The 10,515-nt window shown below is 47.2% G+C and overlaps 1 protein-coding gene across 6 annotated transcripts in view; it reads left to right on the top strand.

Annotated features, from left to right (window-relative positions):
• Positions 1-8,103: 8,103 nt before the first annotated feature.
• Positions 8,104-10,515, top strand: part of ACACA (acetyl-CoA carboxylase alpha) — a 126,676-nt gene continuing 124,264 nt past the window's right edge. For 3 of the 6 annotated variants that reach the window (XM_051635479.1, XM_051635478.1, XM_051635475.1), the window contains exon 1: positions 9,375-9,621. The gene's annotated coding sequence lies outside the window, so the exon portion shown is untranslated. Of the gene's footprint in view, positions 8,164-8,203; positions 9,328-9,373; positions 9,622-10,515 lie in introns of those variants that run through there. The other 3 variants (XM_051635482.1, XM_051635476.1, XM_051635477.1) reach the window with 3 other exon arrangements.

The following is a 10,515-nucleotide window of genomic DNA, read 5'->3' as shown; positions in this document are numbered from 1 at the left end:
TTACCAGTCCTTTGGAAGTCTTGCCTGGTCTTTTCCGACCCTGAACTGTTCTCCGTCTGGCATCAGGGGTACCTCTCCCAGCTAGCCAGCAGAAGCCTGTGCTCAAGAGCATGATGTTGTTCTGGGCTGCTTTTTTACAGAATTACCTCACATTGACAGTAATAATTTGAGGAGTGGTTGATTGCAGCCAAAAATCAGATGTGCCTCTCATAAAGTAGCTGGGTTGACAGGGAGCTATTAAGTTACTCTGCTGCTAATCTCTGCTGAGAAGAGGCAACAACGTTTCCTCCAGGAAGAGCTGCTCATTTATCAGCAAGTTTGTGAGATGGCTGCAGTCATCATAGTACAGTCAATTCAGGAGGTTTGCAAATCTCAGACTGTCTTTTTCTTGTGTCACTACATTGAGAACACAGCTTCTGTTCATATCTGTAAAGACAGTTCTCCCTGACAACTTGGTAAACATATTTCAGCTCCTCAGCCCCTACTACAGGGCTGTGTTCTGGAGGAGTGTGGGGCATTGAGAGGAAAAGCTGTTATGTTCAAAAACTTACCAGGGGGAGAATGTAACATACAATAAACAGGATACAGCCTGTCACGATGGTGAAGATTAAAATGTCTGTGACAGCTGTTACCATTTGTCTGGTCAGCATATCTTCAGAAATTGTGCATGGAATTCCCTCTGAAATAAAATAGAGAATCATATTTCAGATGTGTTGTCAAGTTTGACAGTTCAAAATTTTCTTCTTTTTGGTTAGTTTGGGCTAAGTTAGGTGGACCAGAGCGGAGGAACGATCCAGAGTCTTCTTTAGGCTTTCACAGGAAGCTGTGAATGTCTCTAGATTCTCAGAAGCTTTTGATTTTAAAATATTTCAAATACCTTTCAGTTCCTGCCTGGTCCCCAGATTAAATTGGTCTGTAAGCCCAGTCCCAGTAGTAAAGTTTGCATCTTCCCACTGAAGTCAAGTGAGGTTTCTAAGGGAAGCCAGGATCCTCCGTAGAGCACATCTCAACATGGGGAGCATCTGGTGAAAGTCACTGCTTCAGTACTCTTCTCATTACAGCCATGGATTCACCAAGCACCTGGGCCAGTGCAGTTCTTGGTAGAGGCAGTACTGCTATTCAGAGAAGCTGCTGCTTGGGGGAACTCATCCAAGGAGTGTGTGTGAAAGCCAGTATCCTTTCCTATCCTTTCCTATCCTTACACCTGCCCCTGTGCTGCTTTTGTGACCCTGGAAGGAGAATTGATACTTACTCCCTACAGTTTGGTTTTCTTGGTGCACATGCTGGGAAGTCAAACCCTCTGCAGAAACGTTCAGGTTGGGAAGCTTTGCTTTTAGAACACAATTTGATATCTCTGTCAGAAACACTGGAAATAATAACAAAAAGAAAAGTTGTAATACTAGATGTTTGTTTCTGTTTAAACTGGAGAACCAGAAGCAGTTGAAGACCAGACTTGCCTGCTGACACTGTTGGCAAGAGGTGGCAGTGGGCCTGGCAGTTAGTAGTAAGGACAGGTAGTTTTCTTGCTGATGTGCAATTTACCAATGCACAGAATTTTCAATATGTATTAATATTGGAAACTATATTTGCCAAACTCCTCTGGCCCTCCCAAAAGAAGGGATAAAACCACCATAGAATTGTTCCAAAACTGGAAGATTTCAGTATTGCTAATTCTGGATCATTACTTTCTCCTAGTGGTGTGGTTTTTTTGTTGGTTGGTTGTTGGGTTGGGGTTTGGTTGGTTTGGTTTTTTTTGAGGGGGGATTGCTTTGTTGTTGGGGTTTTTTTGTTTTTGTTTTTTAGTAACTGCTTAGCTGTCATCTATATGAAATTGGAGACTACCATCTTCTGACATACCTAAACATATATTTGCTACATTGAACTTTACCTTTTTCTACATGAATAAATGTCCTCTGAGACTTTTTGCTGCAGCGTGTTGATAAATGACAGCTGTGGCCAGTAGCAGGTTTGCTGTCTACACTGGTACTGACTTTCAGGCTCTGCAGGATACTTTTCTCTTCTCTCCTTTTTCTCAAATCTCCATGCATCTTCTCCAAATACAAATTTACTTGCATGAGGCTTTGAAGGTGAAAGCATTCCAGAGTGATGACTTTTTGGGTTCTGCTTAAGTTCCCATGGGTTGCTGCTGTCCCTGGAAAAGGATAAGAAACTTTAGAAGTGGCTTCTCTTAAATTATATGCAATGCTTTTTGCAAAAGGTTCAGGCCAGCGGAATTAGCTATGAGGGGACTGTAAAGGAGCTTCAGAGATAGCTCACTGGTCAGTTATAAAGAGGAAAATTCAAGCAGGTTCTCTATGTGTAAACCCTGCAGTTGTTCTTTTTTTGTCAGGCTGACATTTTTCTTAATGCTAATCACAGGAAGTTGTTAAACTCTGGGGGACAATATCCACACCCTCTAATGTTATGGTAACATGTGGGCATCTCCCTGACTAGGCAACAGCCAGACCCCCTTGTTGGGATCCCTGTTGCCCTTGGGGACTCTGAAGGCTGTGTGGGAGCTGAGCCCTTAATTGAGGTGCTTTTTGTTTTTAGCAAAACAGAGCTAAAATTTTGCATGACCTCTGGAATCCTTATTGTTCAGATGGCTGAGGAATAGCATGTGAACCACCCCAGGATGAGCAGTGACAGTTTTCCTCCTCCATTGACTTCTCACCTCGCAGGAAGATGTTCAGGGTTCTTATGCTTTCTGATATTTCTGTGGCATTTTCCACGTGACACTTGTAGTCTCTGGGATCTGAGAGAATGCAGTGAAGGATGAACCACTTGCAATGACAATGCACAGTTCAGTCAGCACTACCCTCTTTTAGCAACTGATTTGAAATGTCAACATTTTTCTGACAGCAAAAGTGGAAGAATTAGAGGTGAGGGTGTTTAGATTGAAGACTTAGTTCAGCATATGATAGAGGAGGACAACATATGAAGACATATTTATTCCTAATATTACATAAGTTAGTCTTAAAAAATCCTTCTCTTTAATCAGTTAGAACTTGCAAGTGTGTGAACAACTCACCTTTTATGCTGAGGTTGTGCACAAATACTAAGCTAAATATTAATACTGTGAGCATAATGATATCTTATCTTTATAATCTTGAAGCCTTTTTTATCTTTACTGCTTCCTTTGAGTAATGGTGTCAAGTTGTTTAAGCAGATACTGAGCTGATTAGTAGAGATCCTTTAATAGCTCTGTAATCATATATTCCTGTTCAAAACTCCTGCACCTTTAACCTGGACAACATATGGAGAGTTTAAAGTTAGAGCCTTAATTCGCTGTAGATTGTATTAATTACTAGTTTTGGTCCAATCAAGAGGAATGTGGAATATGGTAAAAAATGGACCTGAAAAAAATCTTACCTGTTGATCAAATTTCCTTTCAAGGGGTGTGTCACAAACCAGCTCTAGTCCTCAACACGAGTCCCCGAGTTAACCCCTGAAAGGGGTGAAACAGGAAAACGCTGTGTCTTGTGGGAGAGGGGTCTGGGCACCTTGGAGTCCTGATACCAACTGGTTGAGCTCCTTTTAGAATGGAGCCCCATGGCAACCGTTGCTGAGGGGCAAACAAAACTGAAGCCTCCCCCCCGGTCCTGAGAGGGACCTCAGCAACCTTCCTCAGCTGGGGGGGGCGTTGAGCCTCCCCAGGCCCTGAACAGCCTTGGAGCACAGGGGCGGCTAAATACACCCTGCTGGGTGAAGGGAAACCAGCACCTCATACTTCCTCAGGTGGCATCGCCTGTCCTGGCAGCTCTTCTGTGAAGAGGAGCCTTCCCCCTGGCCTAGGGCAGCTGCCAGCAGGGGCAAGGACACTGCTGTGAAGGGTCACAAACACTGGTGGGGTTTTTCACCAGAGCTCTAGCACAGGGAGAAGTGATGGGAAGCTGGCTGGTCCCAGGCCATTCCAGGCTTTTTAGATTATCGATAAAGTCTAAAACTGCTTAGGAGATGAAGGCAGCCTGTCATTACCTGCTGGTCCTTGGTGCAGGTTGCTCCCAGGAACTGGGAGGGAGCCCAAGCTGAGCCCCATGTGCTACTGGGTGAAATGCAGTAGCTTTCGGGGGCAGCACCCTAACCCCCAGAAAATTCAGAGGCAATGCATAAAGTCCAGAAATAAGCGGAAAAACTATGAGGCTACTGTCTGCAGCTTTAATTAAAAAACTCCCGGCGCTGTTTCTTTAAGCTGCTTGGTGCGGTGCGAGAATTGGCAGTTTCTGTGTTAGACACGAGGTGGCGACGGAAATCACTTGTTCCTCCAAAGCCACTGGCTTGAGGTGCTGGATAACCACCGGTTTATGTCCCCGAGCACAGAAGGATAGAATATTGTTGTTCAGTCAAAAAATAACACCCGACATTTCAAATAGCCGATACTCTAAAGTCTCCAGGAAACCTTTCCATAAGAATTGATGGTGCCGGAAGATGTTTAAGTTTAAAAAGAGAGCAAATGGAGTGGTAAGGGCTTGCATGTCAATATTTATTTTGCATGCCTGTTTCATTTTGGTATTCATGGTGGGTAAGGATGGATTTTATTATAAATATTTAATATTTACAATCCATCACGTGGTATAAAAAACAGATTCTCATTGCAATTGCTTCTTCTGCAAATATGAAGACTGTGTTTTTTCCTTTACTGTATTCATCTGCTTTAGGTGAATTATTATTTTTTTCAATTAAAGTTGAAAAGTCGATAGTAGAATTATAAAAAATCCCAAAACAAAAACCAAAAACCAGCCCACTGTGGTAAAGGTGTGAAAGGACAAGGTAGTTCTTGCATTTCAAGTAGCATGGTTAGCGTGAGGAATATTTTATCTGCTCCATGCCTGAGAGGGCTTCCTGATAAATTTCTGGCCCTCATGTATATGATTGTGTTTATTCATAATTAACATCCAGGTACCATGAACTGCAACTTAACTCCAACCATAAAGAAAGAATGTAGCATAAAGACACCAGGGTCAAAAAAATGAGAAGTTGAATCTTCCTGAGAAGTATAAAACCCCACACAATTCCCCCTCCTTAAGTGTAATATAAAGAACATACAGCTGCAGATCAACACATTTAAATGGTTATCCAGTTGAATGAATCTTTTATTTTGGAAGTAGTATACTAATGAAAAAGAAAATAAAAATGTTTACTCACCTTGCTTGTGAAATGCAGTGCATAAATCTCCAAGGGAGACCTGTTGGGATCCTTTATAGATAGGAGGATGTCATCAGCTTGTCAATGAACAAGCAGATTAGAAACACTTTTGTGTCCTTTTTTTAAGCTGTATTTCCACAGTCGATAATTTTAATGCAGCTTTCTCAAGATAGAAATCGTTAAGAATCAAAAATTCCTCAGCCTTCAAATAAAAATTCAAAACTATTGGGAAGAGAATGAGTTGTAAATACTTTCAAACAATGACGTTTATTTTTAATGTGCTTACTCATTCCATCAACAGTGCTCAGTTTTGCTTTCTGATGAGTTCTGCTGCCTCTCTTCCTGGGCTGGGAATGCCAAGAGGACCCCAACTTTGCAGTCCTACCAGACGATTTAGGGCTCTTCCTGAGGCGATGAGAAAACTTAGACAACAGCAGCAACTCTTGTGGAGCGAGTCAGCGATGGCAGCAAGCCTGCTCACTGGGGAGATCCAGGTATTTTGTTAGGGATCATCCTTGAAAACAGGCAGATGTTGTCAGTGTTGTAAGGATTAACATTTCGTTTCTGATGTTTAAAACTGTCTGTAATTTTTCTAAACAGCTGTAACATGATTTTGGTTTAAACAGCCATCTGACTTTTCTGTTTTCCTTGCATGCCAGGACATGAGCTGTGCCAGGATGGATGGCGTCACTCACCCCCCTAACCTGGGATGATCTTTCCTGTGTTTGCACTGGTGATGTTATCAGAGCCTGGAGAAGAAACGTGGAACCCTAACTTGGCATCATGAAAGGTAATAACATTTTCCCTGTTATTTTTTTATTTACTTGCATGATTATGGCTACACTTGCTTTTTGGAGAAGATGGGAGGGGCAGGGGTTGCACATGTGGACAGTGCATGCACCTCTCAGTCATGGAAGAGTAAATAATGTTCTGTGTCCAATTTCTGAACATAATAGAAAAAGACATACATGTAACCACCCCTCTCCCCCCAAAGCAGAAGTACAGACTTCAGTTCCAAATCTGTTAAAACTATTGAAAAGTATGTCTGGACTTTGTGGAACAGTATGTTAGTACTAAAACACACATTATTGCTCCCCATGATTTGAAGCTTGAACACATTTTTAATCAGTCCTTTGTAACTACTTCAGTTTAGAATTGAGGGAAATTTTGTACCCATTTCTGCTCCGATGTAAGTCACAGCAAAATTCACCACCTGTCCTAACTGCAGGACTTTACCCATATGGGCAATAATAATTGCTGGGTATTCCTTACCCTGCAGTGTATTCCAAATCAGTTACTGTAATTCCTCCCAAATTGTCTTCCCTTGTAAAAAGTGTCCCACCAACACTTGTTCATAACGGGGCAGGATATCCTTGCTGGCTTCAGTGGATAAGAGCAGGTGGGAAAAGATAAAAAGCCCAAAGCTTTTATTTGCTTGTGTAAAATTCACAAAATGGAATGTTTTGGGATCTGTGAGATATGTATATAGGTTGTTAACGACTGTCCTTCTGTATGATGTGCCCTAGGAGCCATCTGTGACAAAGCCCAACTATTAATGTGACAATGACAAATGAAGTGCTGCTCTAAGGCCATCAAAGCTGAGGGTGACCCGGGGCTGTTATTACGATTTAATTTCAAAAGTACCTTCCAAATCCATGTTTATTGTCCAGGTTAATGTATTTCATTTTCTATTTCCATGGGTTCTTTTCTCTCTTTGCCCTTGAATGGGAGTGTTGCTACAGGATTTAATTACATGTAGCAATCACTCCTCCAGCAGTATTTGAATGGTATTTATTAACTGAACGGATGAAATGGGCAGGGCAGACAAGCAGTGTGCAGGTTTTAGCATGACCAGAGTACTCAGAACACTAGGCAGGATGAATTAAACCCTTGTCGTAATCTCTGGTTTTGTAAGATGAGTGTATAGTTATTATCAGTGATTTAGGACACGATCCCTCGGCGTGCCAGGCACTCCCCCTCACTTCTGCCTGAGCCGGGATTCAGTCCCGGCTGTGATTAAGCCGGGGCTGATCAGCCTTCTCGTTCCCCGCGTGGGGAAGGCCAGAGCCGTGCGGGTGCTGGTGCGGGTGCGGGTGCGGTCCCTCTGAGCACCGCGGGAAGGTGCTGGCGGTGGGGCCGGGACGCAGCGGACCCCGCGCTGCTCGGGCAGGTGTGTCCGCCGCAGGCACCGCTCCCAGCGGGACCGGGGGCTGCCCGCCCCGCTGACCAGATCCAGCAGCATCAGGAATTCACCTTGCGTTGCTTAAACAGCAGCAACCCCGGGTTGCACTTTAAATCTTTAAACAAAACGAGTACCAAGAGCAGAAGGGCTGATTCTTCAAACCATTGTCCGGCTACGGAACGATTGACTGAGGGTCCGGACGAGCAGGGGGTGTCCTGCCAGGCCCGGGGGGCTGGTGCTGCGGGCCGGTGTGGGGGTTCAGGGGGCGGGTGAGGGGGCTCAGGGAGCGGGTGTGGGGGTTCAGGGGCTGCCCGCGGGTGTCCGGCCCGTCGCTCGCACCAGCCCCGCGCAGTTTTCCCTCAGCTCCTGCAGTGTCGGGGCAGGACGGTGTGTTGGGGTCCTGGCGCGGCTCGGGGGCTTGAACGGCGGAGGGGGCGGGCGCGCGTGCCCGTGTGTGTGCGCGCGTGCCCGTGTGTGTGCGCGCGTGCCCGTGTGCGCGCGCGCCGAGCCGGCCGCTCAGGCCACGGGCATCTCCTCATTGGCCACGCCCCCCCCCGCGCCTTCTGATTGGTCACGCCCCCCCGCCGCGTTCCCGCCGAGAGCCAATGGGAGCGGCGCGAGGCCGGGCCGGGAGGGGCGGGGTTAGAGGGGGCTGACCTGAGGTAACCTCTCGCATCACCCCACCGCGGCGGCGGGGCCGTCCCGGGGGGGCGTGGCCAGGAGCGGGGGGCGTGTCCCGGGGCGTGGCCGCGCGCTGGGGAAGGGGGGGCCGCGCCGCGCCCACGCCCCCGCTGCCCGCGCCAGCCCGGGGCCTGCGCGCCCGCCGGCACCCTGAGGTGAGAGCCGGGCCCGGCTGCCGCCGCCGAGCAGGCCCGAGGGGCGCGTGGGGGCCGGGAGCCACCGGGTGCCGGTGCTGGGCGGGGCCGGGCCGGGGGAGCGCGGGCCGCGCCGGCGGGAGGAGCGGAGCGCCGGGCTGAGCCTCGCGCTTTGTCAGCGCCGGGAGTCCCGGCGCTCCGGGGCCGCCTTGGGCTTGGGCGAGGCGGGGGCAGGAAGGGGGTTTGCAGCGCGGGGATGCGGCGCGGGCAGCCCCTGCCCACCGGAAGAGCCGCCGGTTTCCTCCGGTGCCCGGCGGAGCGCGGGCCGGGCCAGCCCCGGCAGCGGGGGAGGCCGCCCGGGGACCCGCCGTGCTGCCCGTCCCGCCCCCTCGGGGCGGGTGGTCCCGGCCGGTGCCGAGCTGGTGGTTCGGGTGGGCTCCCCGGCCCGCCCGGGGGTGCGTGGCTGCCGCTCCCGCGCCGAACAACAAGTGGGTGGCGGCTGCGCCTCGTGGGGGAGAGTTAAGGCACAAAAAATAAAGCCGGGCGTGTTGGAGCTGGCGGGTCAGCGCAGGGCTGGGCGTCAGGCGCGGGCTCTGCCGGCCCCGGCACCGCTCCTCACGATTTGCATCCCTTCCTCATCGCCGGTGGGTTTTCAGGATCTTCAGGGAGGAGTTTGGGGCCTGGTTCTCAGAGGGGCTTGGAAGGAGCCTTGGGAATGCTCTCCCGGGAATGTCCCCCGGGAGGTGTCATGGGGGGCTTGAAGATAATAAAGGGGTAAAAGCAGATTTGCAGAACAAATCAAATTATTATCCTTGCCTCTCCTTTTGTGGTGTCTTTTAAATCTTCTTAAGAAAGTTTTAAAATGAAATAACAGCAGCTGTAAGTACTAAGCAAAGTGTTTAAGTTGTGCTTGATACTCTCAAAGGATTTAGACAGTCTTGAGTGTTTTAGCAAATAAACTAGCTGTAGATTTTGTCATTTTTTATGTCTTTATGTTTTTTTTGGAAGTGACAGATATTTTGCCTCAGGAGACCTTGGAAGCCCATATTCCACTTGTACATTTAGCTTCATGTGTCTAGTGTTGATAGAGTGAATCTGAAAACCAACTAACCAGAACTTCTGACCTGTGGACGTACAGTTGGTGAAGAACCTTTCCGTCCATTAGAAGCAAAAGAATTTTGCAGGGTAGGTGGTATTTGCTGAGAACGTTTTCAGATAGGAAGTGAAGCAATGCCCAATGATTAACCCGGAGGTAGGGCTCAGGTGGAGCAGGGCTCAGGTGGAGCAGGGTTTGGGTCGTGGCCCAGTGGTTGCATAGATACAGGTGGTGAAGTTTGGAGAGTCTGGCAGAGCTGCACAGCTGGGCTGGCTGAGCCAGGCAGGAGCACTGCAGGTGGATGGTTTGATGCTTGGCCCCTCTTAGTGCAAGAATCATCTCTTTGGCCTGTCCTGCTCTGGAAACTCATGTCCTGGTTGTAGGTGAGCATGTTGCTGAGTTTTTGTGTTTAGTAAAAACAAGCAGTCAACTTTATTTGTACTTTTTTGTTCCTTTGTTTTCTTGTTACCTGGGTTCATTCAGTTAGAGTGGTGAAGTAACACCTCCATTTAATTGTTTTAAAATTATTTGTGTTGATGAGCAATACCACAGATCCCTGGGCTTTAAACAGGAGGCGTTTCAGTGAAACTGGTTTTGTTAATTTCCTTTCTCTATGACTTAGTATTGTAGAGGTTCTATTCCAACTCTTGGAAAGAACCTAGAACTCCTTTTTGCTGAAATATGAATGTCCTTTTTAGTAGTGTAGTTATCTTCAGAATGGGGTGATTTGAAGAAAACCAGAAACTTGATTTCCAACTGATATTGTGTAAGTTTTCTGCCTGGGTGTATTTTAGGATAATAACAATGATCTTTCAAGCAAAACTGTTATTAAAACTTCTAAACTCTAATATTTTTACATGTGCATTTCACTGTCAAGCCAAAACTTTTACTAATGACAGTAGTGGAGCTCTGGGGAAGTGAATTGGTTTTGTTTCACCTCAGGCAAAACCTGGATTGCAGAGTTTTCATTGTTTGTAGCATGACCATGATTTGGGTCTTAAATACCTTGATACTTGCAGAGTTGGGGTGTTATGAAAGTGCTATGTATCTTCAGACCTTCAAGGTGAGCTGATCTCAGGAGGGAGGACAGCATGGCTCAAGTTCTGCGAAGATTCAACTGTGATTCAACCCTTCTCAGTCTGTCTCCTACCATAAATTATTCCTGTTTTTTCAGTCTCTCTGCCAAAGTTAGCTGGTTGGACAGGCTAGTGACACCTGCAAGTATTCTGAGAAAGTATAAATTTAATTTCAATTTATTTCAGACAACGCTGCAATTA

Source organism: Apus apus, chromosome 18, assembly GCF_020740795.1.
Source record: "Apus apus isolate bApuApu2 chromosome 18, bApuApu2.pri.cur, whole genome shotgun sequence".
Classification (NCBI taxonomy): domain Eukaryota; kingdom Metazoa; phylum Chordata; class Aves; order Apodiformes; family Apodidae; genus Apus; species Apus apus.
This window is presented reverse-complemented; position numbering and strand designations above follow the sequence as displayed.